This window comes from Halyomorpha halys, unplaced genomic scaffold (assembly GCF_000696795.3).
Source record: "Halyomorpha halys isolate HHAL.00 unplaced genomic scaffold, Hhal_1.1 Scaffold324.1, whole genome shotgun sequence".
In the NCBI taxonomy this organism is placed as follows: Eukaryota; Metazoa; Arthropoda; class Insecta; order Hemiptera; family Pentatomidae; genus Halyomorpha; species Halyomorpha halys.
In genome coordinates, this window is record NW_027112641.1 from 774,114 (window position 1) to 791,791 (window position 17,678).

Below are 17,678 nucleotides of genomic sequence, written 5' to 3' on the forward strand. Positions count from 1 at the left end.
GGTAAAAACGTCCCGAAACGTTTTACAATTAAATAAAGAATATTCCCGATGTTCTAAAGGAAATTTCTCTTCACCTCAGCATGAAGTTATAAAACAAACTTTTTTTTTTTTACAAATCTAGCACGAATTCAGTGTCAATCAGCAAATTTCAATATGAAAACAAAATAAGATAGTAAATAAATCTAGTCATTGAACAAATTTCATTGATGTAGTTATATTTTCAAAGCTTCTTATATATTTAAAAATTTGTGAATCATTCAATAATACTGGGACAAATTATATGCTGAAGAGGAGGACACAGTATCCCTTATAGTCAATGATAATAAATTGATTATTCACTATTGTGTTTTAATTTTTGACCTAAAGAATAGAAGTATAAACGAAAAAGGAAATTTCAATCCTATTTTTGAATAGTTTCATATGATTAGTAACTTGTTTTAATAGTAAATTGCAAGGCGATTTATAAATTATAAAAATATAACAAAAACAACGTATTTTTCATTTCTGAGTGTATTTTATTTATTATTTTAAACATTGAGAACATAACAACCCTCTTCCATATACCGAGAGAAACCTGCTGTAGGAACTGCAACGTAGGCACTTAGTTCCGAGCTATAAGGAAACTTGACTCAACTTTGTGCGGCTTCACTAATGTACGGCTTCTACAGTTTACAGTTGATCACTTGTAACTTCGACAGTAATTTATGACTTAGGTCTTACAGCAGAAACCAACAATACACAATTAATTCGATTTAAAAACTTTACCATTATCTAAATGAATCCTTGACAGTGATTGGTAAGTGAACACCTCTGATCATTGAAAATACATGAATTCAGAAAAGGCATTGTTTGGTAAAATGGTAAAACATTGATGCATTGCTAATCTATAAGTGATTTCAGTTTAAGATTCCTTCAAAAATCGAAAAGGAAGTTAGAATAATAGTAAAAGGCCTTTTCAGAAGGACTATTTTAACTATATCAATAGTAAATTATGCTAATTAATCACAGTAAAATCTCTAAGAAAAAGATGCAAAAATTCCATCTGTATATTACTAGAAGGTTCCAAAAAAAAATATATATATATATAGTAGCAGAAAAAAAATAATAACATATTGCACCCTAATGAGATAAAAGACAATGAAAAATCCCATTGTTAATAAAGACAGAAAACTGAAATCATTATTCTAGACTATTTTCTTATTCACCTACATGGGGAATCTAAAGGTCTTTATTTAAAGGGAACCTTTAGTAAGTCTTCCTTAGATACTTTCATAAATAGATCCCTAGGGGAATTGTTGCTTGGTATTGCTCTTTTTCATACTTACCATGACATTTTTTTTTATTGAATTCTTTAAAGTATATGCGCATATTCATAAATAAAAGTAATTTAGTTAGTTAATAAATAATTAATTAGATGATTTGAGAAATGTTTGATCTGCGATACTGTAACTACATCCGCGCTAATCCCCTGGGAACCACTGTAATATACTAGAGGCGATAACAGATATCGACAGCGATAACCAATACACTACTATCGATAGTTACTCACTGTTATCGATACAGTTACTGTTCAATGTCAGTTGTAACGATCTCGAGGGAATAGTTAGCATCGATCTATGTCTAGTCCCTAAGAGCCACTTGGGGGTTTCAGAATTCTTATTTTATACAGCTCATTAATATACAGTGACCGAAGAAAGTATTTGCACACCTAGATTTTTCTTTGTATAATGAATTTAAATAATAATAGTTTGTTAATAAATAATAATAGTTTGAGGTTTCTTAATAAAAAGTATAATTAAAAGTAAAAATTTAATTAAAAATATTGATCATAACAAAAATGTATTTATACATAATATAAACACAAGAAAAAAGTATTTGCCTATGTTTGTTTGTATGCTTGTGTATAATCCTGTTGTTATCTATCAATACTATAAAATATTTCAATATATTAAGTTCGTTTTAGTTTTACCGATCCTAATGCCAAAAACAAGTGAACTAAGTGCCGTTACGCGCGAAAAAGTTTTATTATTTCGAAATCAAATAAAAACGTATCACGAAATAGCGGATTTGTTAGGCATTAATTTTTCTACTGTCAGATACGTAATTACGAGATTTGGAGAAAGAGGCATAACTGCAAATAACCGGCGCAAAGGACGTCCGAAGAAAGTAAATGGGAGGATAAAAGAAAAATCAAAATTGTGGCGCTAAAACATCGAGGAGTTAGTGCAAGTTTCTTAGCTAATATGGTCGAATCGACCTCTGGGGTCTGTGTAAACACTACAAAAATTAGAAATGTTTTATCTTCTGAATAAGTTAACAGCAGGATCCCGAGGCAGAAACCTTATATCAGTGAAACTAATCGCAAAAAATGCTCTTATGTATTTGCTAGGGATTACATCAACAAGCCCATAATTTTTTTCGGAAAATGTATTATTCTCGGATGAAATTAAATTTAAATTGTTTGGATTTGACGGCAGAAAGACGATATAGTGAAGGATTCAGTGAGCAATCATGAAAAGTGAAGAATTCAGGAAGCAAAACGCTCAGTTACTGTAAAACATGGAGGTGGGAGTGCAATGGTTTGGGGATGCGTGGCTTATAATGGTGTAGAAAATCTCGTGCCTATTGAAAGGATTTTGAATGCAGAAGGTTATGTCAAGATTATGCGCCATAACCTAACAGCCAGTGCAGCCAAATTAGGAATTCAGGATCTTTATATTTTTATGCATGATAATGATCCGATACATACAGCAAACAAAACTAAAGAGTGGTTAATACTTAACATTCGTCAACAACTTTATAAACTGACTTAGAAAGAGACTTAGAGACGTTTACAAGCGGTAATAGATGCCAACGGACTTCATACAAATAATAAATTTAAAAAAATATATAATAAAACGCAAGGTGTGCAAATGCATTTTTTTCTGATTTTTTTGTAAGTTCGATTTTTTTTTTTTTTTTTCTATTTTTATGAAAGAAGTTTTTAATATGAATTTTATTTGTAGTGATCCAAGTCATAAATATAATTTTTTATTTTTGAAGTAATGATGTTTTTTTATTGCATAAATTCATAATTTAATAAAAAAAAAAATGTGGTGTGCAAACACTTTCTTTGGTCACTGTATGTATATAAAAGATTCTATTTTGCTCTAAATTTTGAGGCTATGTGTTTTGCCTAGCTAAAACCGAAAATATCAAACAATATCTGAAAAATTTGAAAGTTATTATTAGATCTTAGGATTGCGAAATCGTATTGGAAAAGTACCGAAAACTTTTTGGGAAACGAAACGTAACCTTTTGATGAATAATAGAGCGTTAATCACCAAATTCTCACAATTAAACGGTAAAAGTTTTAAAAATGCTTGTACCACAACCCTTGTTTGCAAAATATCCTCATTAATACCTGCTAACCTAATTCCTCTTTTTTGTCGGCAGTTGTTCGGGAGAATCTTATTATTCTTGGACATTGCCAATAACTTTGTAAAAAGGTGTCACCTTTCGTTGACCTTTGTCAGTTACATTTACAAAGTACACTACTCTAGCTAAATAAAATATGAAATATATGCTAGGGTTGTTTGTAACAATATCATTTGATAAATATTAAAATAATTCCTTATGTTTATAGATTTATTGATTCATAGTTGAATAAAAAATACTATTTTAAATAATTTTAATATAAGCCCTCTATTTTATAACGTTATTTACTGGAGCATTAAACATATATAAAATACTGAATAGAGTAATATAAATAACTAAATCACATATAAAATACTAAATAGAGTAATTCTGTGTTACAGCTAGCAGTAGGTTTTTTTTCAAGGCATTTTAATGAGAAATTTTAAACTATGAAATTCCGGATAACATGAGTGAGTAAATACAGCACATATTTACACCACTTAGCGTATAATATGTGCACAATTATGACCGTAATTATTGACGTATATCAGTTACCAATTGGAGGAGAATAAAAGTGCAATAGTTGTAGGGTGTTGTAACGCATGAAATGAAAATAACTATAAAAGCCAATTAAAATAAAATATAATTATAATAATAGCAGCCTGTTCCAACTATCAGCACCTGCTGGAGCAAACGTTACCAATTTTGCTGGAGAGGTAGCTGCTATTACTTTGGCTTTAGAAAAACTTACTCACGCATGCGCAAAGAAGATAGTTCTGCTGCCGGATTCTAGAGCAGCTCTGCTGGAAATTGCGTCTGGACGTCCCTCGGCTAATGCTAGAATTCACGCATGCCGGAAATCTATGGAAAGTAAAAGAGAAATACCTAAAGAATTGGTAATGCAGTGGATTCCAGCCCATTGCGGTATACCTGGGAATGAGGAGGCGGATCGACTTGCACGGTTAGGGGCTAGGCAACCACAGCCGCTACTTCCTATCACGGACATGGCGAAAGAAATGGCCCGAAGCGCTATCACTGAAAGAGATGAGGAAAGGAGTAGAGGAGAATGTAGGGGCAAAACCTGGGCGGCATTGCTAGATCCTAAGAGGCGCCTTCCACTGACTTAACCAAGAGCGGTGTCAGTGGCATGCTTCAGGTTGGCCATGACTGGACATGACTATTTGCGGCACCACCTGAAGAGAATAGGAGTAGCTGACTGTCTTCAGATTGAATCCTGTGTGGAGATGGTGAGATGACTGGCGATCACATATTTGCATGTGCGACAACGGCGGACTTGATTTCAGACAGGAGTTACGTGAGCAAAGCTAAATTATACTGGGCTGTTCGAAACAGAAATGCTTCCTTTGGCGTAGAAAAAAAAATATAATAATAAAAATGCCCGGAATTTTGATGGCAGTTAATTATTTCAAGCTTAATACTTCTCCTCAGACACATTCCGCAGTAAATCGAAATTGTACCAAGACAAACAACACACATTCTCCTTATTTGTGTTTCGTAACAAATCAATGGTAGTTTTCGTCATTGTATGATTAGATGCGTGTTTGAATTATTAACTATTGTAAAATAATTTATAAAATGAATTGTATTTTCATCTCTTGAAAATGGCTCCTAGATAAAAATCTTTAAAATTAATTTGATTAATTGAAATTTGAAAAGAAATAAACCTCATTTGGAGGGCTGATTGGGGGTCAATATATCTCAAAAATTTATACCAATATTTTCCAAAAACATTTAACTGATTTTATTGGTTTGTGTAAACATTTTCGGCAACAATTGCATGTTAAAATAGTAAAATTAAAATCAGGGGGCAAAAGTTTAGTTACATAAACAACATAAATTATTACATAATTTTCTTTAACGAATCCTCTGGAAATAAAAAAGATTGTTTGTACACTCCATTACCGGCTAATGGTTGATTAAGTTAAGAGATCGGAAGCGGGCGAACTCTGTGAGAAAACAGATAAATCATAAAATGCTCCTATAACTCACTACGCAGGCACTAAGGTCCGGTTATAAATATTGTTTTTTATGTTCATTATGCTAAATACACAGAGTTGAAACAACCCCAAGATAAAACATTTTGATTTGAATGTAAAATACCTCTGTTATTTTCGACAATGTAAAACTAAAATATTTAAATATTATTGGAACAAGATAGTTTACCGAATGAAGTACATTGTAGGAAGATAGGTGGTCGATAAAGGTATCAAAATAGTAGAAAAAACTATTTATTGTTAAACAAGGTCTTCTTCAGAGCTATCTTGATTGAATAAACCTGGCTTGTTTGAATTACGACTATATGTTTCACTGTGAGGAACGTTTTCGACGAAACCAAGGGCCTCCTCCAAAAAATTGTTATTTTTTTTAAAAAACTTATTTATTGCTATTTACAACTGTAGATTATAATACATTTAATAAATTAGATCTCAGTTAAATTGGAGCACTCTAATGACATGTAACATTAGCAGGTCTCGTGACCATCTTTTTTTCAGGCACCTCAGAGGATTGTCAGGAATGGAAGTGGAAGCAAGGTTAGAAACTAGAGGGTTTGGGTCGTTAGGGAGTTTTTAATGGAAAGAGTGATATCTGGTTCGAGCTAAATCGGTTCCATATGGAACATTAAGGTCTTTATGTATGATTTTATTTGTGACAAAGTAAGGGGATTGAGGATATTACGAGGGATTTTGGATTGCAATGATTGGATACGAGAGGAATTCGATGGTTTATTATAGTCGATATAATCGAGGAAATAGCGGATCTGTTCGACAGGGTTAAGAGTAACATTATTAAATGAAACTGTAGGGCAGTTGGTAGGTTTACGACGAAGTATTAAGGTGATTTGATGAGATTTGTTGGAATTTATCATAATCCTCCAATTACGACACCATTCTTCGAGGGCTGTGATATGGGATTGGAGAGTTTGTGATACAATTAATGGGTTATTATTAACTGCGAGCACACATGTGTCATCGGCATACGTGGTTAGGATAATGTTAGGATTGGTTGGAATGTCAGCTGTATAGACGGTGTAGAGGATGGGAACAAGGATACTACTTTGAGGATTTTTGCTTAAAATAAAATTAAAGATATCATTTGTTTATCTTTTAAATATGTGTAGTTTATTTATTTTTACAAATTAATATTATTATAACTATTGTATTTTTTTTATCTTACTGTGATATATTATCAAATATCATGAGAGATTATCCATTACTAGCTACATTAAGCCATCGAGAGGACATAAGCTACTGGAATCCAATACCACAGATGCCGCTGATCCAAGACAATCGGATCTACAGTAATCCTCAGGATACCGGGTATTATGTGTATATAATATTCACCTGCTATGTCTATATCCTGTTGGAAATGGGCCTGGGTTATTGGATGTACTCCCACTCATGCCAGCTGTAGGGGTCCTTCCACTAAAATGACTTTCATATTCTAAGAAGCAGGGTAAAAATATTCCAAAAACAAAAAAAGGATTTTATTTATTACGAGTTTAAAAAAGAACATCTTCAGGTGTTTTTTTTTTTTTTTTTTTTTTTAAAAAAATTTTAGAAAAAATAAAAAAACCTAATAACTTTGTTTCTCCAGAAAAGTATAACAAAATTTGTTTCGATCAGCTCATAATATCTATCGGTTGGTGCAAACATAACACAAAATATACAACATAATGGAATATGTTTTTTGATTCATTTTTAATTATTCCGTCTTTAGGGAGGCAGGAAAATTTTACATTTTAAGAGTATAACATTTTGCAATTATTTCAAGAGAAATGCCTAATTATATAATACAGCTAAGATACATCTAAAAACAAAACAAAAACTAATATATTAGTAATTTGAAAAAAGGCAACTGATAAGATAATAATTATTACATATATCATCATTATATAATTATAATTCACAATATATAAACTATTACAAAATATAACAAATTCACGAATGAAATGAAATTTTTGAAGGGAATAATACTGATAATCAAGAAAACAAATTCATAAAAACACGAAATGTATATATTTTTTATTTATATCTAAAAAAAAAAATCTGTACGGCTACATCCCAAGAAGGGGTAAGGGTGCAGTACTTTGTAAGGATGTACTGTTACTAGACAAAAGATCAGAATCACGCTTGACCGCCAGATTTTTACCTAATTAAGGGTACCAATTTATGAGGCTGAGTGGACTCTAGCAGGGCTCCAGAACTCACAGAGTTGATTCACGCCTACGATGCAACAGAAAACAATTTCCTCCCCTGCACAATTCTGGATTGGAACCCGGGTCTTTGGAGTTAGTAGTATCGTGCCTTACCGAGGTGCCACCGCGCTCTCACGCCCTTTTTTCTATAGGTTTATTCAGAATTTAAAGTAATCCAGTCACTAATCTGAGAGAAGAAAAATTACAAGAATACATTTGAATTAAATTAAATACCAATGAACAATTAAATAAAAATAAAATAGAGATATATTTTAGCTCTTTATTTCTGACTCAATTGAATGAAGAAGTTTTAAGTGCTTTGTGGCCAAAAATAATTCTTTGGTTTTACTCCAGAAATTTGAAGCTAAAATCATAAGTTCTTAAATAGCCTGTTATGCCTTTTTTTAGTTCTTACTATTGAAACCCCTTTTGCTATAAGGAAGCTACCAAACCTTTTGTGATATCGTGTTTTATAAGATACACTGACACTTTTCTGAGAATTTTTAATTCGTAGCATGAAACCAAGGGATTATGTTCCTCTGTATCACTTTTAGTCTTTAAGTTTTGTTGTGAAGGGAAAAAAATGCATATCGGTATATGTTTTGAAATAACAATAAAGATGCTCTTCATCTCATATGTAATTATATATTAGATTTCCGGGACTAAATATTTGTATAAATTTAGAATTTTTATAAACTAATTTTTTTATGATTAAAATTTCCGTATTTATAAAGAATATTTACTATTAAGAAGTATATATATCAGCTTTTAATATATATTTTTTTCTATTTAAGAAATAGAAAACTTCTAATCTTTATTTATTGCTTTATTTCCCAATGTGTTAGGCAATCGAGGTATTCTAAGGTTAAAATATAATTGGTGCCAAAAGAGGTTGCTTCGTCAACTAAATCATTGTTATGTGGTCTAGAAGTTATATCACTGTGTGAATATTAGAAATTTGACATTTCCAACTGTATTAATTAAAAAAATTCAATTATTTAATATGATTTATTCATGAATTATATTACAATGGCATGATGTATACTTAGTGGAGAATATATTCATATGCAGAAATCTCCAACAACATTTCTTGATTAGACTTTCTCTAGCTCATCTTCTTTTCAGACGCCTAGGAGGAATTGAAGAGGAAGCAAGAAGTAAAAACAAGTGGGTTTGAGTGGTTAGGTAGTTCATCATAAAAAGGATTCATATCTCGTTCTGGCCTAATCGGAAACCTATACAGCAATGAAGTAATTGTGAAAGATTTTATTAGTAAAAAAATTAGGAACATTGAAGTTTGTAAGGATTGAATAGGAGAAGAATTCGATAGGTGAGTGAAGCCACAAAGCTCAACTCCGTAAATCCATTGGCCTTATTCATGCATATGAGCCTTATGTAGTTAATTACTGTTGATCAGGTATTTATAGGTTAAAGATGATTTGATAGAGTTTATTTTATTCCTCTAGTCTTGATATCTTTCTACAGGGGTTTTAGTATGAAACTGAAGAGCTTAGGCCACAATTTATGAGTTATTGTTGGTGGTAAGGACAGATTTGGGAGTGGATGTTGAATAGTTTAGGGGTCAGCAGCATAAATTTGAGTTTTGAATTTTCATGTTTTGTTTTTTTACCGTTTGATGAAAATCAAAAAGATTTTACTCAACTTCCATTTTGTAGCAAATTCTTCAATTGACATAACGGATTACCTTTCTTTTTTTTTAATAACAGTACAAGAGAAGCCCAATAATATTTTTACATAAGAAAACTCTATAATCGAAATGCTGAGGAATAAAATTGAAGGGGGTGAGAAGACGACGTCGCAGTTCACAGACAGTTGAGATTAGATTTGTCACGTCACTCGAGGAGACAGATTGCATTCACCATCTGCTGACAGTGACGCGGTTTGATTAACTGTGACTCGAGTAGCACATTTTCCGTCACCACTCATGCCGATTCAAATTATTTCCGATCTAGATCGGGAAATATTATAAGCCCAACAGACAATAATTTTGAGAATTTCTTTAAGAATTATTCTTTCTATTTCAGAAGAAGATATTAAAAACACTAAGAAATTACAAACTAAGAAGGAAATTGACAACTTTGTGTTATCATTATTTTTTTCTTTGAGATTTTCTCCAAAAATCATTTATTTCATGTAAATCTATTCAAGTTTAGTCAAATATTCTACATTATTTACTTATTATGTCATCATCTTATCTATCAGCTTTTACGGCCCACAAGTGTTCTAAGAATTATAAATGTGTTATCCTTATGTTGGCAGAAAAAAAAATAACGTCATTATTTTAGCTAGCGGCGCTCATATGTTCTCTTAAGAAAAATATGTTCCTTCAAGGCTGAAGTATTCACACACATATAGAGCATAAAAAATATTATTTATATTAGTTAAAATATCATTGATATTGTTATTATTATTATTTTTGTCGTGACTACTACATTTTTGTGGTATTCTCTCTCTCTCTTTTATTTCTTTTATAAATTTACTCTGATTTATTGTTTTCATTTGGACATTTAAATATACTATTTCGATTTTTAAAATTTTTCATTATTTAATTTTATTGTTTTCAAATATTATTTTAGACCTCTCTATAATCATATTAAAAAAATATTGAGATTTATTTATGCATGATTGCAGCGTAAATGAAAATAAATTTATATTTCAAATGTGAATTCCGTTTATGCTATAATTCCATAACTGTTACTTTATTACCAATAAAAGTTTTATAATTACATTATACTTAATAAATACTCTCATTTCAAACCTCTGTCAAAAGTAAAATAAAATTGAAACATTTAAAGTTCAAAGGAACGATTCGATTAGTGGAAAATTAAAACAAATATCATAGTTAAATTACAGTAAAACTAACAACTAAAGAATACAGAGAAAAAAACCGATCTGTGTCACGTTTCATTTTTTTTTTTTTTTTTTATTCAGTGAAATAGAATAATCTCCCACAGATTTTTTTATTGCAAATTAGTTTCTTTTTAATAGTAAAAACTCCTCTCCCCTTTAAATGGTAATTAAACCAAGTATTAGTTGAAGAGCAAGCCGATCTTTCAGTTTTATACATGTTCATACTTAATTAGAGCAAATCCCATTTATACGATATCAAAATAAAATGATGATTAAATTATAGTTAAATATAGCATTAAAAATATTCAACTGGATATTGACACTGATACTTCTCATTGCAATGGATGTACCTGAGGAACATTTATACATCTCAACTTTATTTTTATACCCCGCTTTAATCGCCGGCATATGTACATATATTATCTTTCCATTGTATATATTTGTAATTTGTTTGTTTTATTTTTTAGGAGGTAGGAAAAAAAAATTATACAGTTTTTGAGAAAAAAAGGTTTAACTTCATTCAGGGCTGAGTTGAAATATTGTAAAAATAATTTCAAATAAAATTTTACTGAGTAGCAGGATATTTCAGAATATGGCCTAGAACAGCGGCTTACAATCGTTCTATTTTTCTTTTTTTGCGGGGGAACCCTTCTGGTAGGTAATGCATAAAGTAGGCAAATGGTGGAACTTAAGTTATCATTTTATACAAAGTGACCGGTCTTTTCGGCAAAGGTTAAAAAAAGGTTAGGATACCTAAATAACACCTGTAAAAAATTTGAAGAAAATTGGAGATAGTAAGGTTCAAAACTGTAATGAGTTAATGTGGTTTAACCCATTCCTGAATTATTTCGCGGAACCCCTGAAAGAGGCTTGCAGAATTCCGGTTTGGAACCAATGTCCTATAAAAAAAAAACATTGTCATTAAAAAAGGAAACTTAAGGTATTGAGAAATATTATTGATTTTCGGATTTTAGTGATTTCAGAAGCCTTTCAATTTTAAACGTGACGTAGGCTACCACTTTCACAAACTGGCCTTTAAGAAAATTAACCAGTGAGTATATTTTAAATAACCGCTGTAAAAGCATATAGTTAATGCCTTTTTGTATGATTTTTTAAATAATAAAGTTCAAAATCAATAAAATATAATTTTAATTATTCTTAAGAATTGAGAAATTAAAATTAATTGTATGACATCAATTTAACATTGATTTATATTAAAAATTTGAAACTAAAATTTGATTAGTGGATCTTGGGTTCAAATTTTGCTTGAAAGTGAATTTCGCTAAGAGTTAACTTAATATCATTCATAATTTACTAGATGTTCATATATAGAGGTAAAAGGTTTAGTTTAAAATAGTTTTACGTCATTTGAGAATCACTTGTTATGTTTAATTAATTAGTTCTGATTCCAATTGAATATGTGATGTGTTCTATAACATGAGGCCTCGACAGAATAAGTTTTACGGGAACTAGCTGTAAATCCTCGCAGGAAGGAAACATATTTCCGTAGGAAACATGCCAATCGGTCGTGAAGGGGATTGCAAGTCCTACAGGAACTTGCGGTAAGTCTTTACGAAGAGAAGAAAAGGTTTAGGAAGGAGGTGATATTCAGAGAAAGCTGGATTGAATTATTTGTCCAATATACATTCCCGAAATAGAAATAGATTTTATTGATTCACTATGTATCTTGTTACTCACTGGTTTCTAAGGAAAAGAATTCCCTGACGGGGGATTTCGCATAGTAATGTATCTAACTTGACTTGTATTGTATATCATAACATATATATGGTTATATTCAAAGCAAGTTAGATTATTTACAAGAAACAATACATGTATTAATATACGATGTTGGTGTGATGACTTCATTGATTCACGCTGCGGCAGCTAGGTTCGTCATGTCGGCTAAAAACGTTTTTAACAGCTATAGTACTTTGTGTATAGGTATCGCTGAAAAAATTTGTTTTTCGTTAGGATTTGTATTAATAATAATAAAGACTAAAGACTTGTAAATGGATATAATATCAATAATTAATAATCCATCTGTAACATGCAATAAAAAAATACGGTACTTTCCATTTATAAAATCTTTATAATATTATGATACAATACTCATACTTGAATCGAAGTATCTATTTTAATCCAATGAAGTAATTACATTACAATTTCTTAGAGCCCTAGGTAAATTCTTGTGCCAGAAAGGACCGGCGGGAATAAAACCGACAGAATTACTTTAGAAGTCTTAAGAAGACAGACTAATGATGTTAAGCTGTAACAGTGTTAGCCAAGAGATGATTAAGAAAATTAAGCTAGAATAGCATGAATGAACCTAAAATAATGGTAATAATAGTGAAATGATTTAGCACAGCAGAGAATAATTGTGATCAACATTATTTTAAACATTTTAATGTCAATTATAGTTATCATTAATAGTTTCTTTTTCATTTCTTTTTAAGTCTCTCTCTTTAACAAGCGTGTTGGATTTAAGTAATATTTACTGTGTTTTTTCATTATACTTTTTGGTATATTTTCTCAGATTTGTTAAAAATTGTTTTAACAGTCTACATTCCTCACATCTCCTGCATATCATACTTATATCTCTCACATACCTTTCATCTCTGGCTATAGTCATAACTTGCTCTTTCATCTGTTTATAATTATTTAAGAGTTGGTCGCTAGCACGATTCTGCATATAAATGCCTGTTCTTGAACAAATCTCATGTTCTACTGAGATTGATGTATTTGCTGTACGTTGATGTGATTGCTGCCAAAAGATTTTTGGGAATCCCCTTTCCTTACTGTCCCGTCCATATTTCATATCGGAAAAGTGAGTCCAAGGTAACATTCATCAGTGTTACAAGGTATATTTAACTTGAACATATCTGGGGAACATTTAACGACTAGGTCAGGAAACAGAAAAAACCCTAGCTCAGTTGAAGTGAATTGGCAAGAGACCAAGATGTTTGGTCAAACTGGCACCTCCACGCTAAAACGCACTTAAAAGGAAAGAAATTTTAATTAATTTATGTAAAGAATGAAACATGTTTTTATGTGTTAAACTATTTGTAAAATCTAATTCTAAAAACTATGGCTGAGTATGTATCTAATACGCTTTAGATTCAAGTAATTTATGGCGATTGAAATCCTGTACATGAAAGTAAGACAATGGGTGATATTTTCCAACTGCTATCGAGAAGAAAAACCTAAGACAGTAGACCAGGAGAGCAGTAGCTTGAGCCAATACTGTCCATTGTACCCCCCGGCCATAAGAAGTTCCACTAATCTGCGACCAAGAAGGCTCTCACAAATTGGATTTGTCCATGAAATTATTATTTTGTGAGAGGATGACAGGAAACTTTAGGAGAAGATTAAAAGAAGAATTAGTTAAGATCAATAGGGATATAAGCCATACGGAAACGAAAGTTATGAGGATTTAGAAGCCAAAGATGACTATGCGTGTCATTAGACCTAAATAAAAACATTTTAATTAATTTGAAGGCGATCAAAAGTATCATAGCGGAGTTTCCTAAACAGACAAAATTTCGCCCAATGGTGTATACGAGAAGATGGGACCTGACAAAGGAATCGATCAAGAATATAAGCTCCGGAAATGGGATTTATCCGAAAGATATTGGAAAAAGCAAGAAGAGAGCGAATTTTCCACACCAGTTCTAGGTCAAATCTCAACGTCAAACCAACAGATGATATAATACAGAAGAATAGCTTGGACACCTCCTACAAATGGAACTCAGCAGCAATGCCAGCGAGACCTATTGGGCCATAGTTGTGAGGTGGTAAGTAAAAGCTAATAAAAGAACGAACCAGAACTAGATAGGAAGATGGGGGAAAGAGATTTTGTGAAAAGAGAACTTCAATGCAATAAAGAAAGTCAACCAGTGGAAGACAGGCGGAGCTGGAAAGGGCTCTATAGACCTCCTTCTCACACTGCATGAGCAGTTCAAAGAGGATTTTATATGATGATGTGAAAGGGGTTTGTTGCCGTGACTTGAAAAATAAATTTATATCCCCACCATTGTAATTGTACTTTCCGGGGTGAAAAAAGGCATTTATTTCACCCCAATTTTTTATTACTTCAGTGAAAACTGTATAATTACTAGTCAAAATTGATGGGTTTGGAATGTATAGGTTGGGGGAATACAACGTGGTGAATGTTTCTGTACAGTATTGTAATAATTTCTGAGATATAGCTTTTTAAAAAGCAGCATTTCATAAGATATGCACGGTAAAATCAGTAGTTAGTGAATTTATTTTGAAAAATAAATACCTCAGGAACCATAAGATGCACAAATGTTTATTAACATTCAAATAAAAGCTGATTTATTGTACTATTTGTCGAAATTTGTCATCTGGGAAGAATATCTCATAAACAAAGCTTTAACAGACATACTTCTAGAGGAAATATTTTCTTGTTTTTAGGTACTCAATTCATATTTTCAGTTTGGATACTTAATCCTGAAACATTTTGTACATTTTATATGGCTAAATAAAAGTAAAATCTGACTATACTAATAACTACTATGGAAGAAAAATAATTACCAAATCAGATTTTCCTGCATTGTTTATTATTATTAACAATGAGAGATGTTTATATTTTCAGATAAACAAAATTAAAGGACTTTGATTGATATTTTTTTCATTTTTCACTTTCTGATGAAAATTCATATTTAAGGTAATACTTAAAGGTGCGAAAAATGATAATCAAAATTGTTCGTGCCTAGATTACCGTTAACCTACAATTACAAAACCTATAAAAGTATAAATTAACGACTTTAACGGTAGGATACCTGTAGAAGTTTTAGAATAAGGACAGAAATGAGGATAGTTTGGTCACTATATATATCAATTGGAATGAAATGCCAATAAAAATATAGAATAAATGTTTTTAAATATGTAAAATCTAACTACTATTTTAAAAAATTTTAATTTATTTAAATAAAGTGAAAAGTTACTTATGGATAGATTCTTCACAATTCACAGTTAAGTTTTATTAGTCAGACGCTATCTTAACCAGATATATTTCTAAAACATTTATAAATCTAAATATAAAAATTTAAAAAAATATATTAATTAAATTTTTTCCCCTTTGAATAACAAATAATGGTTAAATGGAAAGAATTACTCATTCAACCTGGATATTTAAGAATTGGTAAGAAAAAACTAAAAGAACAAATGTAAAATAAAAAATTGTGGGAAAATTTACAAACATCGGCTTCGTATTTTTATTCCTAATTTTTTTTTTAATTATTTATTTATTGTAATTTACAACTGTACAAAATAATACAATAGGTAAATATGTAGTATGTTTTATATACACTTGAAAATCTTGGGAAGGAACCACCCATTGGTGGTACTTCAAACATTAATTTGAACTAGAAGGTCCCGTGGCCATCTTCTTTTCAGACGCCTCGGAGGATTATCAGGGATTGTTAAGGATGAAAGATCAAAAATTAATGGGTTAGGATGGTTAAGGAGTTTGGAATAAAAAGACGCATATCTCTTTTGGGTCAAATCTGCAACGAATGGGATGTTAAGGTCTTTATGAATGAGTTTATTTGTGACGTAATAAGGAGCATCAAGGATTTTACGTAGGATTTTGGATTGTAACGATTGGATGCGGGAAGAATTTGATGGTTTGGTGGAGCCCCAGAGCTCAATTCCCTATGTCCAAATCGGTCTGATTATTGCAGTGTATACTAATTTTTTGTAATGAATGGGAAGTTTAGAGCGTTTGTCAAGTAAGTTTTGTAGCAATCGGAATCTACGAGCAGTTTCTTGTCGTTTCAGTCTTGTGTGTGGATTCCAAGTAAGTCTTTCCTAATTTTTTAAAAATAAAATATCCTTAAATTTCTTTATAACGATAATTTAACAGGAAAATTATACATCTATTACTTATGTAAGCATATTAATTTCTGTATAGAATACTTGAATTCGTAATCAATTGGGGATGCTCCTGGTAAGTTAGACACAAGTAGGCTACATACAACCTGAACTTAATTCGACCCCATTCAGGAATACAAACTGCTCCGATAATTCGATCAACCAGTAAATTGTTAGTTCATCAAACGAATCGAACTCCTTTAACTTGCCGCTGGAGTGTGAAAACCAATTCTACCTCCTGCTGAATCTTAACTAAAATTGTTCGCCTGGAAATAATTGCTACCTTACGTGACGAACAAATGGATTGAAAAGGCAAATATAACTTGAGTTTTTGTTAGAAGATCAAAAGTCCCGAAGAAAGGTTAATCAAAATTTATGAGTTTTATAGTCCTTGTTTTAATCCTTTAATAATTGTTTTAATAATTGTTATAATTGTTTTTATTTCTTTATTCTCATTCTTCTGAAACTTTTTCGTTGGAATTTGAGGATTAAATTGTAAAATATTAAGAAATATTGTAAATAAAATAAGTTAATTCACAAATTTTAACAATTATAATTTTTAAGTAATTTAAAAAATACAAATAATAACTCAGGAACTATTTTACACTGCATTTCAGTATAAACAATTATAAAAACAGTATATAAATAAATATCGATGGCTTACTTCACAATAGTGCTAAGTACATTTCGACTATCTTTACAAACAATATAATTAAAGGTTCTCTCAGCTAGGAAAATTGCAACTTTTCAATAATGCTTTAGATTTAGATTTGCAATTTATGCCTAAATCTGTTCAATCAAAATACTAATTTAAAACTTGCAATTTTCCTAAAAGAGAGAACATTCAATTGTATTTTTCGTAAACCTAATGGAATTTTACTTAGCACCACTATGAAATATTATTATATAAAATTATTAAATTTTATGATTTAGTATAAATGTTTATTTACATTTAATGTCGTCCACTAAACAGTAAATAATAACTTTAAACTATTTTATGCTCCATTTTATCTCTTTATTAGCTTTTAAACTCAATATCATGGACCGAAAAATAGACAAATATGTTTATTGAAATTATATAAGTATATATGATTTAAAATTTTACAATGTTGATATACAAAATTCTTTTTTCACTTAATGTAGTTCATTAAAGGGTAAATAATAATATTAGTACTATAAAAAATGGCATTTTAATGTTGATTCATTAAATTCAATATATTTGTACCAAAAAATGATTTATCATCTTATAAAAGAATATAATATTATACATAAATAATATATAAAATCATAAATTAATATT

General features: G+C 30.6%; 1 long non-coding RNA gene across 1 annotated transcript in view; it reads right to left on the minus strand.

The window, feature by feature from the left end:
• Positions 1-12,944: 12,944 nt before the first annotated feature.
• Positions 12,945-17,678, minus strand: part of LOC136796524 (uncharacterized) — a 13,396-nt gene continuing 8,662 nt past the window's right edge. Inside the window, exons 2-3 of the long non-coding RNA XR_010844252.1 lie at positions 14,766-14,953; positions 12,945-13,476 (exon numbers count right to left, since the gene is read on the minus strand). This is a non-coding gene — a long non-coding RNA (uncharacterized lncRNA). The remainder of the gene's footprint in view (positions 13,477-14,765; positions 14,954-17,678) is intronic.